Source organism: Anomaloglossus baeobatrachus, chromosome 10 (assembly GCF_048569485.1).
Source record: "Anomaloglossus baeobatrachus isolate aAnoBae1 chromosome 10, aAnoBae1.hap1, whole genome shotgun sequence".
Classification (NCBI taxonomy): Eukaryota; Metazoa; Chordata; class Amphibia; order Anura; family Aromobatidae; genus Anomaloglossus; species Anomaloglossus baeobatrachus.
The window spans coordinates 167,296,392-167,317,412 of NC_134362.1; the positions used below are offsets into that span (position 1 = coordinate 167,296,392).

Consider the following 21,021-nt stretch of genomic DNA (forward strand, 5'->3'; position numbering starts at 1 on the left):
GGAGGCCGGCTCCCACCTGAAGGTGCTGTAGGGGTTTGAGGATGATTCCTCCATGGGCTGGCTGGGCATGAGGCCTGCAAATGCCCGGGACCCCGGCGTATTCCAGAAAGTGCAGTAGAAGCAACTGGAGGCACATTAACACGGGTATCAACATGTGGTGGCTTAGAGGAACGGGGAACAATGGGGACAGAATAACTGGGGGCATCCGGTGTTGTGGAGCTGTTAGGCGTCTCTCCATCCTCCAACAGAACCCTCCACTGAGGCTTGATGGTGAGCACCTCATCAGCTAGAGCAGCAGCTTCCTCCACTGTCGCTGGTTTTCTCTCACGCACCCATTCCCGGATCTCAGCGGGGCACTGGGCAAAGAATTGTTCTTTTAGGATGACCTGCAGGAAGGTCCCCCAAGATAAGGCCTCCTCTGCCTCCAGCCAGCGATTACATATTTGTTTGAGTCTATGAGCATATATCTTAAAAGACACTTCCCCATCACAGGCTAAAGCACGGAACTGAGTCCTGTAAGTGTCTGGGGTCACAGCATAATGTTCTAGAATAGTCTGTTTAATATCCGCATACTCACAGTTCCACCGAGGGTCCATAGCTCTATAGGCTTCAGCAGCTCCCCCCTCTAGGAGCCCAACCAGATGCCGGACACGCTCCCTGTCCGGGACTTCCATTAATCGACACTGATGCTCAAAGTCCTGGAAGAAGCCCTCAATGTCGCCTGCAGCCTCATTAAACGGCTTAAAGTCTTTGCGGGACACCCTGGGAAGTTCCCTCATGGTGGGTGCTGGGGTTACAGTCTGTGTGGAGCCTCTAGCTGCTTCCACAGCAAATCTCCTCTCCAGCAATGCCCTCTCCTTAGCTCCGCGAATAGCCTCCCTCTTATCTTCTATGGTAGCCTCATCTCCAAGCAGTGCCATCTCCTCCTCATACCACACAACCCACTGACTTTTTTGGGTATTTACCTCCGGCTGCCGTCTTTCTTCTGTTTGCTGTGAGGATCCTTCCTCCACGTCATTTTGCGAGCAGACTCCTTCTAGCGCCTCAATCAGCTGCTCCTTGGAGAGTCCTTTGAAATGAACTCCTACTTCACGGGCCTTTGATTGCAGGCTCCCCAAAGTCCAGGTCTTGTACTCTGCAGTGCTGGTTCCTGATGTTGAGCCATTGTCCTCCATTCCTTCTGCTCTGATCCCAGCGCTGCCAACCAGTTTGTGACGGGAGTGTACAACAGAGCAAAGGATGGACGAGGCCGAGGGACGATCCAACAGGTTTATTCACAAGAACACTGGAACAGCACACGATAAGTCCACGTAAAACAGATTCGGGGGCCCTTCCCGACAATCCTCGGACCGGATAACAAAGCAATCGTCCTTACAGTAGTCCAAAGAGTTCCACACAATCCCACGGGCCGCCACACAGGCCTAGCTCCGTCCGTGTCCACAGCCACCCAGGCTGGGGCTCCTGCTCTCTTCAAGTTTCAGCTCACTCTGAAGTTACAAAAAGGGAAATGCATTGTCTGTGCTCCTTGACCAGCCCACCATGTTCAGGGGGTAGGGGTCACACATCCTATCATCAATGGTTTGGTCCATCACAGGGCTCCAATATGTCTGCCAGCCACAGTAGATGAAGGGATCCCCTGCTGTGCAGAACAATGACTATTCCTTCACTGGCCAATGCAATTACAGACTAGATACACAACTCTGGAAAGAAGAAGACAGGCTATTTACATAATCACATTAGATGCCAAGACTACAATTGTATGAGAGAGACACATTGAGACCAGTAGCTCCCCCAAGAAAATACATGAATTACAACTAATACAACCAGGGAAATATACATATCATGACATAGTATCACAGCATATACAGTGAGAGGGTAAATTACATCTTCACAGTGGCGACGGGAAAATACAAAACCTTTGTACATACCCTTAGGCCATGTTCCCACAGGGCGTTTTTGCACGTTCTTTTCATTGGTTTTATGCATGCTAATCCATGCTAATAAAAAGCTGCTTTTTAAGGTTATGTGACACAAAGCAGAGTTGTGTGCAGGAAAAAGTCAGCAGAAAAAAACAACGCACTATCTATCACATTTTTAATGCATTTTTTTTCCCTGAGTTTTTAGGTAATGGTGATTGCGTGGGTTCAGGCGCTGTACCCCCGCGATTGCCGGCTAATGTTACAGCTGAGACCAAGGTGTCATTGCCCACAGCTTCCAGTAGTTTAACCCTCTGAATGCTGAGAGCAATGAGATCGCAGCATTCAGGAGGCAGGGAGAGGGATCGCTTACCTCTCTCTAGTGATCAAGTCCCTGACCACCATGACAATCCCGGGTTACTGAGCTACGGAGAGCCGCTCACACCATGCCGGATGCATGGTGTGAGCGGCAAAGTGTCAGTGCTGCGAGTGCAGCACCGACAGATATAATACACTGCAGTGCATTATATCAGACACAGGAAAAAAAATGCAGAAACAATTGACATGCTGCTTCTTTTTTCTGCACCAAAATCTACACGGAAAAAATCTGCAACATGTGCACAGCAAGTCAGAATTCTCACAGCTTTTGTTGGGATGAAAGAAAAATCGCATAAAAAAAAATGCAGTGTGTGCACACAGCCTAAAGGCTCTGTCACACTAAGCAACATTGCTAGCAACATCGCTGCTAAGGAACAACTTTTGTGACGTAGCAGCAATGTTGCTAGTGATGTTGCTGTGTGTGACATCCAGCAACAACCTGGCCCCTGCTGTGAGGTCGCTGGTTGTTGCTTAATGTCCTGGGCCATTTTTTAGTTGTTGCTGTCCCGCTGTGAAGCACAGATCGCTGTGTGTGACAGCGAGACAGCAACAACTAAATGTGCAGGCAGCAGGAGCCGGCTTCTGCGGAGGCTGGTAACCACAGTAAACATCGGGTAACCAAGAAGCCCTGTCCTTGGTTACCCGATATTTACCTTCGTTACCAGCCTCCGCCGCTCTCACTGTCAGTGCCGGCTCCTGCTCTCTGCACACATAGCCACAGTACACATCGGGTAATTAACCCCATGTGTACTGTAGCTAGGAGAGCAGGGAGCCAGCGCTAAGCGGTGTGCGCTGCTCCCTGCACGTGTAGCTGCGTGCGCTGGTAACCAAGGTAAATATCGGGTTGGTTACCCGATATTTACCTTAGTTACCAAGTGCAGCATCGCTTCCACGCGGCGCTGCTGGCTGGGGGCTGGGACACTGGTTGCTGGTGAGCTCACCAGCAACTCGTGTAGCCACGCTCCAGCGATCCCTGCCAGGTCAGGTTGCTGGTGGGATCGCTGGAGCGTCTGACCTCTCACCAGCGACCTCCTGGCAACTTACCAGCGATCCCTATCAGGTTGTATCGTTGTTGGGATCGCTGGTAAGTTGTTTAGTGTGACAGTACCTTTAGGCTATGTGTCCACGGTAGAATGTACCTGCGGATTTTTCTGCCTGAAAATCCGCGACTTTCGCGGCAAATCCGCACCCGCGGATTTGCCGCGGATTTTGATGCGGATTTTTTTTTTTTTTTTTCCCCATTCAAAACCAAAAATCCGCACCAAATCTGCACCAAACAATTGACATGCTGCAGATTTTTCCGGATCAAAATCCGCGGCAAATCCACAGCAGAAAAATCCGCAGCATGGACACAGCATTTCCAAAATGCCATTGAAATGGCTTGGAAGTGCCGCTGCTGCAGATTTTCGGGAAATCCGCGGTAAATCCGCAGCGTGGGCACATAGCCTTAGGCTATATGCCCACGGGAGATTAAACCTGCGGATTTATCTGTGGAAAATCCGCAGGTTTCAGCAAGTACAGACACTCCCCATGTTATGCTATGGGACATGGGCAGTGCTGTGTCCATGCTGCGGATATGTGCGGCTGCGGAACATGCTGTGGATGTCCCGCAGCCGCACATAACTGTATGTCAATAATTTCTGCGGAAATACCTGCGGAAATCCCGACCCTCCGCTATGGAGATAGAGGCCGGGACTTCTGCAGCTAAGGCTAGGTTCACATTTCCGTTGTTTTAAATCCGTCAGCGACGGATCTGTCGTTTTTTAGACGTCAACTGACGCAACGGATGTGTTTCCTGTGAAAGGAAACCTGTGAAAGAACTGATCCGTCGCGTCCGTTACATCCGCTGTGCGTCTGTTTTTTGACGGATCCGTCATGATCCGTTTGTGGGACAGCCCAGTGGGAGTGCGAAACATGTTGGGCATGCTCAGTAGAGAATGAAGCAATCCAGCGCTGGATTCCGTCGTAAGACGAATTCCGATGGAATCCAGTACCATAGACAAACATTACAAGCTTGACAGATGGCGATGGATTCCTGCGCGGTGCGTTAATTTTGACGGCCCAAAAAACGTTACTTTCTGCGTTGTTTCCGCCCGGCGGTCAGTCCAAAAATGACTGACCGCGGCGCAGCGCAAGGTCATCAGTCACAATCTGCCACTAATACAAGTCTATGGGAAACAACGGAATCCGCCAAATGGATTCCGTTGTTTACCAGAGCTGCGGATTGTGACTGATACAATTTAACGGAAATGTGAACTTAGCCTAAGGCTGCTTTCACACATCAGTTTTTTGCCATGAGGCACGATCCGGCAAAAAAAACTAATGCGACGGAACCTGCGAAAAAACGGATCAGTCTCATCAGTTTTTTCCATCCGTTTCTTCCGTTTTTTGACAGATCCTTTTTGATACTGAGCATGCGCAGTTTAAAAAAACGGAAACCGGCGCCGGATTCCGGCATATGACGGGTGACACCGGATCCGGCGTCCATAGGCTTCCATTTTAAAAAACGCCATACGGCGCCTGATCCGGCACAATATGTTTTTTCGCAGGAGACAAAACGTTCACTTTAACGTTCCATCTGGCCGCCAGACAAGAAAATTTTGCCGGATCCGGCGAAAGCCGGATGGAATGCAAAACCATCCGGCGCTAATAGAAGTCTATTGGGGGGAAAAACGTATCCAGCGGCAAGACGCCGGATGCGTTTTTTCATGTTTTTGCTGGATTGCGCCTGATGGCAAAAAACTGATGTGTGAAAGCAGCTTAAGCCGCACGAATGCCCGTAGGTTTACTGCAGCTATTTCGACGAGCAGCTGCGGGAAACCTGCGGACGTACCTGCGGATATATCCACAGGTACACAGTCCCGTGAGCACATAGCCTAACGGTGCCAGCAAAGCCTATGAGATTCCAGAAATCTCATGCACACACATAGGACACTTGTTTTTTTTCCCCCTTGACTGAAATATCAACATCATTGGTTTTTCATCCATTCACAGCAATGAGAAAGTGCAAAAACTATGTTCACACAGGGTGTTTTTGCTTAGGTTTTTTATTTCTAGAGCAAAACCTCATCTTTTGCCAGGAAATAACCTGCTGAGATTTTGCACTTCCTCATTGATTTGTATGGGTGAAAAACCAGAGTTAGGCTATGTGCACACGTTGCGTTTTTTTCAGCGCGGAAAAAAAACGCACACTCTGGCAGAGGGGAGGATTGTAAACAATGCGTTTTGGGAAAAAGGAGCCTTAGGCTGTGTGCACACGTTGTTTTTTACCGCGGAAACGCTGCGTTTATAACCGGAGCGTTTCAGTGGCAAATTGCATGCGTTCAGCTTTGCCAGCAAAGTGTATGAGAAAGCCAAAAAATCAGTGCACACGCTGCGTTTTGGATGACAAAAATCGGTGCGGAAAGAAAAGCAGCATGTCACTTCTTTTGTGCATTGTGGCTGCGGTCTCTCCCCCATTGAAATCAATGATGCGGGTCAGAACGCAGTGAGCTGCTTTTTTGTTGCGGTCCGCGGGCTTTGTCGGCACGCCAGAACGCAGGCATTTACCTGGAAGTGAGGTCAAGAGGTTTCCTGTTGACCTCACTTCCTGGCAAAGTTCAGGAAAGCCCCCGGTGTCGCCAAAGTGCCCGCCCCGACCCCCCTCCCGAAAATCTAACATGGCTGCGCGCACAGCAGCGCACGGGCCGCCCTACTCCTCTGTTTCTGTCGCATGTGCAATAACACATGCGACAGAAAACTGCTCCCCAGGCCCTGCCAGTTTCCCCCCGGTGTCCCCCGGTAACCCCCGTACCTGTCACAGCGCTGATCCCCCGCGGCCCCCTCCTCCTTCACAGCAGACGCCGGCCGGTCACATGTGCCGAGCAGCTGACAGCTTCCTGTGTTCAGTGTGAGCTGCGCTGGCTGCTGCTGCTCGGCACACTACAGCTGTGACCCGGGGAGAGTGGGTGCATATTCTTTGCACCCACTCTCCTCAAATGGAGGGTCTGCACTACTAGAAAATGGGGGACACGTTCTCTGAGAATGCCCCCCATATTCTAGAAGGTCCAGAGGCGACGTGGGACGTCAAAAATGGATACTGCGGACCCAATTTTTTTCTTTTCAATAAATTGGTGAAGGAGGATATGTTTTTGGGGAGTGTTTTTTCAAATAAATTTTTTTTGCTATTACTGTCAATTAGTTATGTCTGGTATCAAATAGACGCCGTGACATCACTAATTGCTGGGCTTGATGGTAGGTGACATTACACATCTGGTATCAACCCCATATATTACCCCGTTTGCCACCGCACCAGGGCGCGGGATGAGTTGGGGCGACGCGCCAGGATTGGCGCATCTAATGGATGCGCCACTTCTGGGGCGGCTGTGGCCTGCTATTTTTAGGCTGGGAAGAGTCCAATAACCATGGCTCTTCCCAGCCTCAGAATACCAGACCCCAGCTGTCAGCTTCACCTTGGCTGGTGATCTAATTTGGGGGGACCCCACGTTTTGTTTTTTTTTTTAATTATTTATAAATAAATTAAAAAAAAAAGCCTGGGGAGCCCTCCAAATTGATCACCAGACAAGATGAAGCTGTCAGCTGTGGTTTGCAGGCTACAGCTGTCTACTTTACCCTGACTGGCTATCAAAAATAGGGGGGACCCCACGTCATTTATTTTAATTATTTTTTTTTTTGGACTAAATACAAGGCCACATGAAAGGCACTAAAGGGCGCCCGCTTAGAATATGCAGGGGGGTGGGATGTTATATATATGTTTGACATCCATTGACACATTTTAGGCTGTGTGCCCACAATCAGGGTTTGCAGCATTTTGGGCGCAGAGTGTTTTCCCTGCGTCCATAACGCTGCGTTGTGCAGTAGAAGCACAGTGGAAGGAATTTTAGAAATCCCGTGCCCACTGTGTTTCTTTTCTCTGCAGCATAAACTGACCTGTGGTGCAGCTTCCCGAGCCTCAGCATGTCAATTTATGCTGCGTAGATGAGTGTTCTCTACAGGTAGCATAGAGCTCCACAGCAGCCTGAACCCAAATCGTGGGCATGGGCAGCTGCGTTCTCCCGTGGACAACACTCACATCTCTGCAGGAAGGCTGGCACTGTGTACTGGATGTACTGTGGCACTGTCACTGGATCATGTGGTCAAAACGCACCTGAAGAAAACGCATGAAAAACGCACGAAAAACGCATGCGTTTTTGATGCGTTTTTCCCAAAACGCATTGTTTACAATTCTCCCCTCTGCCAGAGGGTGCGTTTTTTTTCGCGCTGAAAAAAACGCAACGTGTGCACATAGCCTTAGGCTATGTGCGCACTAGGCGGTTTTTCACGCTGCGTTTTTTGTGCGTTTGTCTGCAAAAAAACGCACCTGCGGCAAAAAACGTGTTTTTCAATGCGTTTTTTTTGTATTTTGAATTCAGTGAGTGAAAAACGCTGTGAAAAACGCAGAAATAATTGACATGCTGCGTTTTTGTGGTCACCACAAAAACGTAGCTACAAAAAACCCCGCTGTGTGCGGACAGTACTTCTGAAAACCCATAGACGTTGCTTAGGAAGCAATGTCACAGCGTTTTGAGCACAAAAACGCGGTAAAACCGCCGCAAAAAACGCGGTAAAAACGTCTAGTGCGCACAGGACCTAAATGGAAAAGAATTGACATGCTCATGCTTTCTTTTGTGCGTGCATGACATTTGCAGAATCTCATAGCCTTTGCTTGACCTGTGAAGGCAACGTTTTATTAGCATGGCTTTGCATAGCACCCAGACAAAAAACGCAGCACAACTGCCCCGTGTGAACATAGCCCCTGCGTTTTTATGCATTTTTTTCCCCCCAAAATCTGCAGTGTGTGCACATAGCCTAAACCACCAGAAAATAATGATAAGGTTTTGCTACAGCTTACTGCAAAAAAAAAATGCAAACAAAAACAAGGTGTGAACACAAGCACCGTTTCCGGGTGTAGGAATCAGCTCCGTTTCTTGCATCTGTCGAAACTTTGCGCGCGGTTCCGCTGCGTGACGTCACGAAGACGGCGTGCCCGAAACTCCTCCCACACACGTGACTGATCACATGGGCATGACGTCACCAAAGGTCCTTTCGCCCGTCGGTAGGATCTAGCAGGTAGCATCTGTCTGCGGTGAGTGTCTGTGTGTACAGGTGGACATTGGGGGGGGGACGGGGAGGTCAGAGCAGAGGAGCGCTGTGCAGAGGCGGCCAGAACGACAGCGGCGCGGAGTTGCCGTCAAGCGCAGCCAGATTCGGTTGCCATGGAGACAGGAGGACTCGGTTTGAGCTCTGCGCTCCCTGTACACAGCGCATGCAAAGAGCTGAGCGCTCACCTTCCACCTTAAGGCGCAGGTTACAGTTTATATACTGCAGGCTGTCACGTGACTGGGTTACATGGCAACCATTGGACAGCACAGTCACCTGACGTTACGTCTCCATAGCAACAGTGTCAGTTTTAATGGCTTTTTAAAGTTTTTTTTTTAAAAAATAGTTTTTATATAGAATGTAAAAAAATACCAACATTTACCACTGTGGATAAACATAGGTCAGTGGAAAATCCCTTTAAATGTCGTCATAGCAACATGGCGATTTCAATGTATAGCATTAGGCTGCTTTCACACATCAGTTTTATGCCATCAGGCACGATCTGGCGAAAAACTGATGCGACAGATCCGTAGAAAAATGGATCCGTTCCATCCGTTTCTTCCGTTTTTTGACGGATCCGGTTTGATACTGAGCATGCTCAGTTTAAAAAAAAAACAGAAACCGGCGCCGGATTCCGGCATATGACGGATGACGCTGGATCCGGCGTCCATAGGCTTCCATTATAAAAAAAAACAAAACAAACCACCACCGTATGGCTATCCGTATTTTCGCCCGGGACAAAAAACATTCACTTTAACGTTCCATCCGGCCGCCGGACAAGCACATTTTGCCGGATCCAGCGAAAGCCGGGTGGAACGCAAGACCATCCGGCGCTAATAGAAGTCTATGGGGGAAAAAAAACTGATCCGGCGGCAACAACGTTGGATGTGTTTTTTCATGTTTTTGCCGGATTCTGCCTGATGGCAAAAAACTGATGCGTGAAAGCAGCCTATACTGGAAGCCTCGATTCGCTTCGTTTTCAGCCATTTTGGCCATAGAAATGAATGGAAAGGGTCGCCTCCTCATTGCTGACAGCCCACCCAGCCCCAAATCTCAACAATCATCCCCTGAAGAAAGTACGCTGAAACGCGCGTCGGGATATATGCGGCATACCTAACAACCCTGGCCATCTTTAAGGTATTTTGTATTTAGCAATATTCATTGCGGTTTATTGGCACTTGCATTATAATGGTTTTTTACTTAAATACCTTTCTTACCATGATTATTTGGTGTTTTTTATAATGAAGAAGCACTTTGCACTTTATGCTTTATTTTTTGAAAAACATTAAAATTATGGCATTACATACTGGTTGGTCTTATAATTAAAAGGTTGTAATTTTTGGTTTAACCGCTGCTGCTGTATTATGGGCATTTGATCCAGTCCTTTTATTAGTATTTACAAATATGTACTTGATGTAATTTTAACCAAAATTTCTGAATAAAAAATTATTTTTTAACGTGAAAAAAAAGTCACCTATTCCTTTTTGAGGTATTTTTTGATTAGCACAACAAGCGGCAGCCTGTACAACATATAGATATTTTTTTTTACAAATATGGCATCAATGATCATACTAGAGACGTAGCCCAGGCTGCGGCAGCTCCGAACGCACAGTCCGGGACGTGTGTGTCTCCACGGCTGGGGTTTGGGGCAGAAACTCCAAATCCTCCTCCAGATTTCAAAAAGTCTTAAAAATGTGGGAATTTCTGCTCTGAAAACTTCAGGCCTCTGTCACACGTTCGTGCCTCCGGTACGTGTATGGCCAGTTTTCTCACGTACCGGAGACACGGGCACACGTTGACATATGTTTTCATATAGTTTCGGGCATACGTAAGGTGTCCGTTCCGTACATATGTGTGCCCGTGTGTTCCATACGCCAACATGTCCGTTTTTCTCCGATATCATGGGTGTCGCACGGAACGCAAATGTCACATGTAACACACACGGACCACACGTATGTGTTCCGTGTGACACGCACATGTGTCTATTAAAAACCCCAAAACATTACTCCCCTTCTCCAGCCCTCCTGTCTCTGCCGCTGCTGTCACTTGCTGCCGACCGCCGCTCATTTAATATTCACTTCACTGCGGCCGGAAGCAGCAGCAGCGGGGAGTCGGCAGGACCGGAGACCGAAGATCAGCACCACGGACAGCGACGCCAGGGACAGGTGAGCAGAAAGTTCCCGTTCACGGAGGACACACGTGTGCCATACACAGCACACCGAGGACAATCCGCATCTTTGACACATCCGTGATACACGTGCGAGATTTTCACAGGCGTGTGACAGAGGCCTCAGAAAGTCTCTATGTGCACCTGGCCTGAGGATATGTGCAGTTTGGGACTTTGGAGGAGGTTTTGGAGCAGAAACTGTCCACATCCTCTTCAAAAATGTGGAATTTCTGCTCCAAAAAACTCAGCAGAAAACCTCGTTGTGCGCACAACCAAAGAAAGGAGTTTCTTGAAGTGGATTCGTCTTGAAAAAAAGTGGAAAACAAAACAAGCGCAGGCTTTGTTCTTTAGCAGAAACTCTCTAAGGCTATGTTCACACGTTGCGTTTTTTTCCGCGTTTCTGCAGCGTTTTTAGCAGCAGCGTTTTTGCGCTAAAACGCATGCGTTTTTGATTGCCAGCAAAGTCTATGGGAAAAGCAGAAATCCTGTCTGCACTTTGCTTTTTTTTCTGCAGCGTTGAATTTGCATATTTGTGGTCAAAAACCATGCTGAAAAAGAAGCAGCATGTCAGTTGTTTTTGCCATTTCTGCAGCGTTTCCTTAACATTGGAGTCAATGAGAAATGGCAAAACGCAACCAAAATCACAATTCCTGCGTTTTTCATGCTTTTTACCTGCTTTTCCACTGCGTTTTTAGCATAAAATTAAAGGGTTATAATGTTCCTTTACACACACACAATAACCGAAACTTTAAATGATAAAAAATATTAAACTTTACCTATTTTTCTGTTAAAATGTGCATAACCGCTATTATTTCATTGAAATTGATAATGTTCCATATATTTTTATTAAAAGTTAATTTTATCCATTTTTTTCTCTTTTTTCATTCTTTTTGACTATTCCAACTTTATTTCTCAGTGTCTTGATCTACAAAACGCATCTGCAGAAACGCAGGTGAAAACGTAGGTAAAAAGCGCTGAAAACGCACTAAAAACGCGGTAAATACGCATGCGTTTTTAGCGCTAAAAAATGGCCAAAAGCCATTTGGTCAAAAACCAAAGGAAGGAAAACGTGCAGAATAAACTGCAGGTACTCCGACGCAACGTGCGCACATAGCCTAAGGCTGTGTCCACGATGCGTCGGGCTTGGTGCAGTTCTAAACGCATCCTCTGGCAGTAATTGATTTTGCCAAAGATGCTTTTTTCCCACAAAATAGCGCAAAAACGCATGCGTTTTTACCGCGTTTTTAGCGCTTTTTACATGCTTTTCCATTGCGTTTTGACAGATGCGTTTTGAACATAAAGACACTGCTAAATAAAGTCTAAACAGTCAAACACAATGAAAAAAGGAAAAAAAAGGAGCACATATATAATTATTGATATAATAATGAAAATAGTTATATTTAATATAATTATAGCGGTTTTATACTATATATGGCTAAAATAGCAATAAATTCATATATTTCGTTAATTTAATTGTCGGACTGTGTGTGTGTAAAGGGACAGATCATTCCATTATTTTGATGCCAAAACAGCACGTGTTTATGTAGTCCAAAACGCATGATTTCTGCACCTAAAAAGCAGGTAAAACGCTGGAATTTTGATATTTGTTGCTTTTTGACACTTCTCATTGACTTCGATGTGTTTTGAACTGCAGCGTTTTCATGCCAAAAGGCATGCGTTTTGATTTCCCAGCAAAGTCTATGGGAAATGTAGATTTCTTGTCCGCACTTTGCTGTTCAAAACGCTGCGTTTAATTTGCATAATTTGTGGCAAAAACTCAGCGTTCAAAGAAGCAGCATGTCAATTGTTTTTGCCACTTGGGCTGCGTTTTGCTAACAGTGAGAAATTGCAAAAAGCAACAAACCTCAAATTTCCAGCGTTTTAGCTGCAGAAAACATGCGTTTTGGACATCAAAATAAAGATTTGATATGTCCCTTTACACACACACATAGTCCGACAATTAAATTAATGAAAAATAATAACTTATTTATATTTTACCGCTAAATAGAATAAAGCCGCTATAATTATATGAAATATAACTATTTTATTTATTTTTTCATAAATTATATATGTGCTCCTTTTTTTTTCTATTTTTTCATAGTATTTGACTGTTTAAACTTTATTTAGCAGTGTCTTTATGTTCAAAACGCATCTGTCAAAACGCAATGGAAAAGCAGGTAAAAAGCGCTAAAAACGCGGCTGAAACGCGGTAAATACGCATGCGTTTTTTGCGCTATTTTGTGGTCAAAAGCAACTTTGGGGAAAATCAATTACTGACTGCTGTTTTTTTTTCTGTGTTCCCTCTCCCCTCGCTCCCCAGATTAAGGAGATGCTAGCTTTTTTTTTTGTGTGTCTCATCCCTCCCGATTAAGAAAATGTTTTGTTTTTTTTTTAGCATTTTCCTGACCGTTTTTTCTGTTTCCTCCCCTCCCGCTCCCCAGATTAAGGAAATACTAGCTTTTTTGTAGTTTTTTTTTTTTTTCTCTTTTGTCCCCCAGATTAAGGAAATGCTAGCTTTTTTTCGTGTCCCGTCCCTCCCGATTAAGAAAATTGTTGGTTTTTTTAGCATTTTCCTGACCGTTTTTTCTGTTTCCTCTCCCCCCACTCCCCAGATAAAGGAAATGCTAGCTTTTTTTTTGTCCCCCCCCCCCCCCCGATTGAGCAAATGCTTTCTTTTTGCATTTTCCTGACCATTTTTTCTGTTCCCTCTCCCCCCCCGCTCCCCAGATTAAGGAAATACTAGCTTTTTTTTTGTAGTTTTTTTTTTCTCTTTTGTCCCCCAGATTAAGGAAATGCTAGCTTTTTTTTGTGTCCCGTCCCTCCCGATTAAGGCTCTGTGCCCACGCTGCGGATTTTGCCGCGGATTTACCGCGGATTTTCCGAAAATCTGCAGCAGCGGCACTTCCAAGCCATTTCAATGGCATTTTGGAAATGCTGTGTCCATGTTGCAGATTTTTCCGCGGCGGATTTGCCACGGATTTTGATCCGGAAAAATCTGCAGCATGTCAATTATTGTTGCGGATTTTGATCCGGATTTTGGCTATAGAATGGGGGAAAAAAAAAAAAATCCGCGGTAAATCCGCGGCAAAAAAAAGGTGCGGATTTGCCGCGAAAGTTGCGGATTTTCATGCAGAAAAATCCGCAGGTACATTCTACCGTGGACACATAGCCTTAGGAAATGTTTTTTTTGTTTTTTTTTAGCATTTTCCTGACCGTTTTTTTCTGTTTCCTCTCCCCCCGCTCCCCAGATTAAGGAAATACTAGCTTTTTTTTTTGTCTCTTCCCCCCCCCCCCTCCCCGATTAAGGAAAGGCTTTTTTTTTTTTTGCAGCATCCTGACCTTTTTTTCTGGGTCCCCTTTCCCCCCAGATTAAGGAAATACTAGCTTTTTTTTGTAGTTTCCTGAGTGTTTTTTTTTTTTTCTTTTCTGTCAGCCAGATTAAGGAAATGCTAGCTTTTTTTTGTCTTTCCCCCCTCCCGATTAAGAAATGCTTTTTTTTTTTTTTGCGCAGCATCCTGACCTTTTTTTCTGTGCTCCCTCTCCTACCGTCCTCCACAGATTAAGGAAATGTTAGCTTTTTTTTGTGTCCCCCCCCAGTTAAGGAAATCTTTTTTTTTTTGCATTTCCCTGACCGTTTTTTTCAGTGTTTCCTCTCTCACCGTCCCCCAAAGAATAAGGACATGTTAGCTTTTTTTTTTATGTAGTTTCCTGAGTGTTTTTTTTTCTCTTTTGTCCCCCAGATTAAGGAAATGCTAGCTTTATTTTTTTGTTCTCCCCCGATTATAGTAATGATCTTTTTTTTTTTTTTTGCAGCTTCCCGACTCTTTTTTTTTTCCGTGTTCCCTCTCCCTCCGCCCCCAGATTAAGGAAATACTAGGTTTTTTTCTGTATTGTTTTCTTTTGCAGACTCCTGACCGTTTTTTTCTGTGTTCCTCTCCCTCCGCCCCCCAGATTAAGGAAGTACTAGCTTTTTTTTGTCTCCCCACCCCCACCCCGATTAAGGAAATGCTTTTTTTTATTTTTGCAGCATCCTGACCTTTTTTTCTGTGTTCCCTCTCCCCCCGCCCCCCAGATTAAGGAAATATTAGCTTTTATTGTAGTTTCCTGAGTGTTTTTTTTTCTTTTTTTGTCCCCCAGATTAAGGAAATGCTAGCTTTGTTTTTTTTTTTTTCTCCCCCGATTTAAGGTAATGCTCTTTTTTTTTGTTTCTTTTTTGCATCTCTCCGACCACTTTTTTTCCGTGCTCCCTCTCCCTCCGCCACCCAGATTATGGAAATACTAGCTTTTTTTTTTGTTGAAAAGGTCCAAAGGAAAACCCCCCTCCGTCACCTTCCTGATGTTTTTTTTAACCTTCCTATTGAGGGTACGTATCGCTGTACGGCGGTGGCGAGGCACATACTAAAATCTGAACCCTGGGTGTAATCCCATCCGTAGATCATCCTTCTTATACCTTCTTATCATTTTGTCCTTTCCGGCTCCTGTTCCCCATGAAAGCCTCCTTTATTTGTGTGCCCGCACTCTTATCCGTGGCACCATGCCACTAATTCTTCACAATATCCAGAAAGGTTATATCCTTTCTGGACATTTAACCATTTACTAACTCCACGTCCTGGCCTTTCTGCGGAAGGAAGAATGTGACTAGTACCGTCCTTTGTAGTAAAGTGATTGCATGTCGCTATGATTGCCGGGGGCTTTTGCGGCCTCCACTGATCAGGGGCTTCAGCGCAGCAGCTTCTGTGCAGAGGTTCTGCAACATCCGAGTGCCGTCTGCAGTTCCCTGCTCAGCCTGTTGGGGGAGTCACTGTCAATTGTGATACAGACCCTTCATTTTCATAATCAGTCATGGTCAAACCTCTGTTTCCTTTTGTTTCCACCGTACCCAGCTTTAAGGGACAAGAACCCCAAACAGCGGCGTACTGATGGTTTATCTAATATCCCTAGTCTTGTTGCAAGGGTCGCACATGATTTATAGGGCTGCTACCCCAATAAGTGGCACTAGAGAGGCAGCTTTCTCTCTATTAAAGGAGACCCCATCTGCTGACCTTATTTCCCAGAGAGCATAGCCTAGCCTTTAAAAGGAATCTGTCAGCAGGTTTTTGCTATATAATCGGAGTCCAGTTTGATGTAGGGACTGACACGCTGATTCTAGCAATGTGTCACTTACTTAGCTGCTTGCTGTAGTTTAGATAGAATCCCTGTTTTCTCTGCTGTAGATGTAGCAGTGTTCTGATTGCTGAGCTCTTTATAACCCCACCCACATCACTGATTGGTAGCTTTTTGTGTACACTGTAAATTGTCGGCAGTCAGTGGAGGGGGTGGGGTTACACAGATTAGTTGGACTGGCCTGCACCTGAGACCTAGTCCTGCAGTGATAATATCCTGCTGATAAAACACTGATTGTATTAAAACTGCAACACACAGCCTAATAAGTGACACATCCTTTGAATCAGGGTCTCAGACTCAGATTACATAGCAAAAACCTGCTAACAGATTCCCTTTACGGCTCCTTGTACAAGCAAGCAGTCTTCAGAAAGAAAATCCATACCCACTGGATCGCTGATCATGTCTACCCTGGCCAATAACTGTGACCGGATGCCCCATATAAAATGCCCTTAAAGTGACTCTAGAAACCTGAATGCGGATCTACATAATGTGCTCCCTTTTACTTCCACTGCCTCAATTTGGAAAATGACCATTGTAAGAACCATGGGGAGTGCTGTGGGAAGTCTAAATCATGCCCCCCGTGCCCTTCTCTGTGGTAGGATAGGCACAGTAGCATCATCATCAGCGCTGATCCATCCCACACCAATGTACAGTCCGGAGAGGCACCGTTCACACTTCCCATAGCGCTCAATGTGCCTCTGCAGTAGCCTTTTTGGAGATTAAGAATATGAAATATGTGCAGCTGCAATGCCTATGACCTTCCGAGAACTGGGTTCCTAAGCCCCACATAAACAGGGAGGCTGACCCTGCTGATATCGACAGGTTCGGCCGACAGTCTAATGTATGTGGGTACCAGTCGACTGATAGTTGGGAAAGATGCAGATTTCGGACTGCTGATCACATTGTTTTCCCGTAGATAAGCCCTGGACGACGTATTAGTTGGTGGCTTTCTCATAGAGAATACAGGGCCACTTGAGCGAGCGCTCGTGTGCGGGAGAGTCGGCTGAGTTTGGGAGCGAGGGCTCCTGTGGGTGGGAGAGTCGGCTGAGATGAGGAACAAGGGCTCGTGTGTGTGTGTGTGTGTGTGTTTGTGAGAGAGATGGCTGAGATGGAGAGCGAGGGCTCCTGTGTGTGAGAGAGACGGCTGAGATGGGGAGGCGAGTGGTCCTGTGTGTGTGAGAGATGGCTGAGATGAGGAACGAGGGCTCCTGTGTGTGTGAGCGAGATGGCTGAGATGGGGAGAGAGGGCTCCTGTGTGTGTGAGAGAGACGGCTGAGATGGGGAGAGAGGGCTCCTGTGTGTGAGAGAGAGATGGCTGAGATGGGGAGGCGAGTGCTCCTGTGTGTGTGAGAGATGGCTGAGATGGGGAGGCGAGTGCTCCTGTGTGTGTGAGAGAGATGGCTGAGATGGAGAGCGAGGGCTCCTGTGTGTATGAGAGATGGCTGAGATGAGGAGCGAGGGGAGATGGCTGAGATGAGGAGCGAGGGCTCCTGTGTGTATGAGAGATGGCTGAGATGGGGAGGCGAGTGCTCCTGTGTGTGTGAGAGATGGCTGAGATGGGGAGGCGAGTGCTCCTGTGTGTGTGAGAGATGGCTGAGATGGGGAACGAGGGCTCCTGTGTGTGTGAGAGAGATGGCTGAGATGGAGAGCGAGGGCTCCTGTGTGTATGAGAGATGGCTGAGATGAGGAGCGAGGGGAGATGGCTGAGATGAGGAGCGAGGGCTCCTGTGTGTATGAGAGATGGCTGAGATGAGGAGCGAGGGCTCCTGTGTGTGTGTGAGAGATGGCTGAGATGGAGAGCGAGGGCTCCTGTGTGTGTGTGAGAGATGGCTGAGATGGAGAGCGAGGGCTCCTGTATGTGTGAGAGAGATGGCTGAGATGGAGAGCGAGGGCTCCTGTGTGTGTGGGAGAGATGGCTGAGATGGGGAGCGAGGGCTCCTGTGTGTATGAGAGATGGCTGAGATGAGGAGCGAGGGCTCCTGTGTGTGTGGGAGAGATGGCTGAGATGGGGAGCGAGGGCTCCTGTGTGTGAGAGGGACGGCTGAGATGAGGAGCGAGGGCTCCTGTGTGTGTGTGAGAGATGGCTGAGATGGAGAGCGAGGGCTCCTGTATGTGTGAGAGAGATGGCTGAGATGAGGAGCGAGCGCTCCTGTGTGTGTGAGAGAGATGGCTGAGATGGAGAGCGAGGGCTCCTGTATGTGTGAGAGAGATGGCTGAGATGGGGAGAGAGGGCTCCTGTGTGTGAGAGAGAGATGGCTGAGATGGGGAGAGAGGGCTCCTGTGTGTGAGAGAGAGATGGCTGAGATGAGGAGCAAGGGCTCCTGTGTGTGTGAGAGAGATGGCTGAGATGGAGAGCGAGGGCTCCTGTGTGTGGGAGAGGCGGCCGAGATGGGGAGCAAGGGCTCCTGTGTGTGTGAGAGAGATGGCTGAGATGAGGAGCAAGGGCTCCTGTGTGTGAGAGAGATGGCTGAGATGAGGAACGAGGGCTCCTGTGTGTGTGTGTGTGTGTGTGTGTGTGTGTGTGTGTGTGTGTGTGAGATGACGGCTGAGATGGGAAGAGAGGGCTCCTTTTTGTGGGAGAGACGGCTGAGATGGGGAGTGATGGCCCCAGTGTGTGGGAGAGACGGCTGAGATGGGGAGCGAGGGCTCCTGTGTGTGAGAGAGAGATGGCTGAGATGGGGAGAGAGGGCTCCTGTGTGTGAGAGAGAGATGGCTGAGATGGGGAGAGAGGGCTCCTGTGTGTGAGAGAGAGATGGCTGAGATGAGGAGCAAGGGCTCCTGTGTGTGAGAGAGATGGCTGAGATGAGGAGCAAGGGCTCCTGTGTGTGAGAGAGATGGCTGAGATGAGGAACGAGGGCTCCTGTGTGTGTGTGTGTGTGTGTGTGTGTGTGTGTGTGTGTGTGTGTGAGATGACGGCTGAGATGGGAAGAGAGGGCTCCTTTTTGTGGGAGAGACGGCTGAGATGGGGAGTGATGGCCCCAGTGTGTGGGAGAGACGGCTGAGATGGGGAGCGAGGGCTCCTGTGTGTGGGAGAGTCGGCTGAGATGAGGAACGAGGGCTCCTGTGTGTGGGAGAGATGGCTGAGATGGGGAGTGAATGCTCTTGTTTGTGGGAGAGACGGCTGAGATGAGGAACAAGGGCTCCTGTGTGTGGGAGGGAGATGGCTGAGATGAGGAGCAAGGGCTCCTGTGTGTGTGAGACAGATGGCTGAGATGGGGAGAGAGGGCTCCTGTGTGTGGGAGAGAGATGGCTAAGATGAGGAGCAAGGGCTCCTGTGTGTGAGAGAGAGATGGCTGAGATGAGGAGCGAGGGCTTCTGTGTGTGTGAGAGAGACGGCTGAGATGTGGAGCGAGTGCTCTTGCTTGTGGGAGAGATGGCTGAGATGAGGAGCAAGGGTTCCTGTGTGTGTGAGAGAGATGGCTGAGATGAGGAAAGAGGGCTCCTGTGTGTGTGAGAGAGACGGCTGAGATGAGGAACGAGGGCCCCTGTGTGTGGGAGAGACGGCTGAGATGGGGAGCGAGGGCTCCTGTGTTTGGGAGAGATGGCTGAGATGGGGAGAGAGGGCTCCTGTGTGAGAGAGAGACGGCTGAGATGAGGAACGAGGGCTCCTGTGTGGGAGAGAGATGGCTGAGATGAGGAATGAGGGCTCCTGTGTGTGGGAGAGAGATGGCTGAGATAGGGAGCGAGTGCTCCTGTGTGTGAGAGAGACGGCTGAGATGGGGAGCGAGCGCCTCTGTGTGTGGGAGAGATGGCTGAGATAAGGTGCGAGGTCTCCTGTGTGTGGGAGAGATGGCTGAGATGAGGAGCGAGAGCGCCTGTGTGTGGGAGAGATGGCTGAGATGGGGAGCGAGGGCTCCTGTGTGTGAGAGAGATGGCTGAGATGGGGAGCGAGTGCTCCTTTGTGTGGGAGAGACGGCTGAGATGGGGAGCGAGTGCTCCTGTGTGTGGGAGAGACGGCTGAGATGGCGAGCGAGTGCTCCTGTGTGTGGGAGAGACGGCTGAGATGGGGAGCGAGGGCTCCTGTGTGTGGGAGAGACGGCTGAGATGAGGAGCGAGGACTCCTGTGTGTGGGAGAGACGGCTGAGATGAGGAGCGAGAGCTTCTGTGTGTGAGAGAGATGGCTGAGATTAGGAGCGAGTGCTCCTGTGTGTGAGAGAGACGGCTGAGATGGGGAGCGAGCGCCTCTGTGTGTGGGAGAGATGGCTGAGATGAGGTGCTAGGTCTCCTGTGTGTGGGAGAGATGGCTGAGATGAGGAGCGAGAGCTCTTGTGTGTGGGAGAGATGGCTGAGATGGGGAGCGAGGGCTCCTGTGTGTGAGAGAGATGGCTGAGATGGGGAGCGAGTGCTCCTGTGTGTGGGAGAGACGGCTGAGATGGGGAGCGAGTGCTCCTGTGTGTGGGAGAGACGGCTGAGATGGGGAGCGAGTGCTCCTGTGTGTGGGAGAGACGGCTGAGATGGGGAGCGAGGGTTCCTGTGTGTGGGAGAGACGGCTGAGATGAGGAGCGAGGGCTCCTGTGTGTGGGAGAGACGGCTGAGATGAGGAGCGAGGACTCCTGTGTGTGGGAGAGACGGCTGAGATGAGGAGCGAGGGCTCCTGTGTTTGGGAGAGATGGCTGAGATGGGGAGACAGGGCTCCTGTGTGAGAGAGAGAGACGGCTGAGATGAGGAACGAGGGCTCCTGTGTGGGAGAGAGATGGCTGAGATGAGGAATGAGGGCTCCTGTGTGTGGGAGAGAGATGGCTGAGATGGGGAGCGAGTGCTCCTGTGTGTGAGAGAGACGGCTGAGATGGGGAGCGAGCGCCTCTGTGTGTGGGAGAGATGGCTGAGATAAGGTGCGAGGTCTCCTGTGTGTGTGGGAGAGACGGCTGAGATGAGGAGCGAGGGCTCCTGTGTGTGGGAGAGACGGCTGAGATGAGGAGCGAGGGCTCCTGTGTGTGTGGGAGAGATGGCTGAGATGGGGAGCGAGGGCTCCTGTGTGTGAGAAGGACGGCTGAGATGGGGAGCGAGGGCTCCTGTGTGTGGGAGAGACGGCTGAGATGAGGAGCGAGGGCTCCTGTGTGTGTGGGAGAGATGGCTGAGATGGGGAGCGAGGGCTCCTGTGTGTGAGAGGGACGGCTGAGATGGGGAGCGAGGGCTCCTGTGTGTGGGAGAGACGGCTGAGATGAGGAGCGAGAGCTTCTGTGTGTGGGAGAGACGGCTGAGATGAGGAGCGAGAGCTTCTGTGTGTGTGGGAGAGATGGCTGAGATGGGGAGCGAGGG

At 48.6% G+C, this 21,021-nt stretch overlaps 1 protein-coding gene across 1 annotated transcript in view; it reads left to right on the forward strand.

Annotated features, from left to right (window-relative positions):
• Nucleotides 1-8,332: 8,332 nt before the first annotated feature.
• Nucleotides 8,333-21,021, forward strand: part of BBS2 (Bardet-Biedl syndrome 2) — a 119,708-nt gene continuing 107,019 nt past the window's right edge. The window contains exon 1 of the mRNA XM_075326843.1: nucleotides 8,333-8,418. The gene's annotated coding sequence lies outside the window, so the exon portion shown is untranslated. The remainder of the gene's footprint in view (nucleotides 8,419-21,021) is intronic.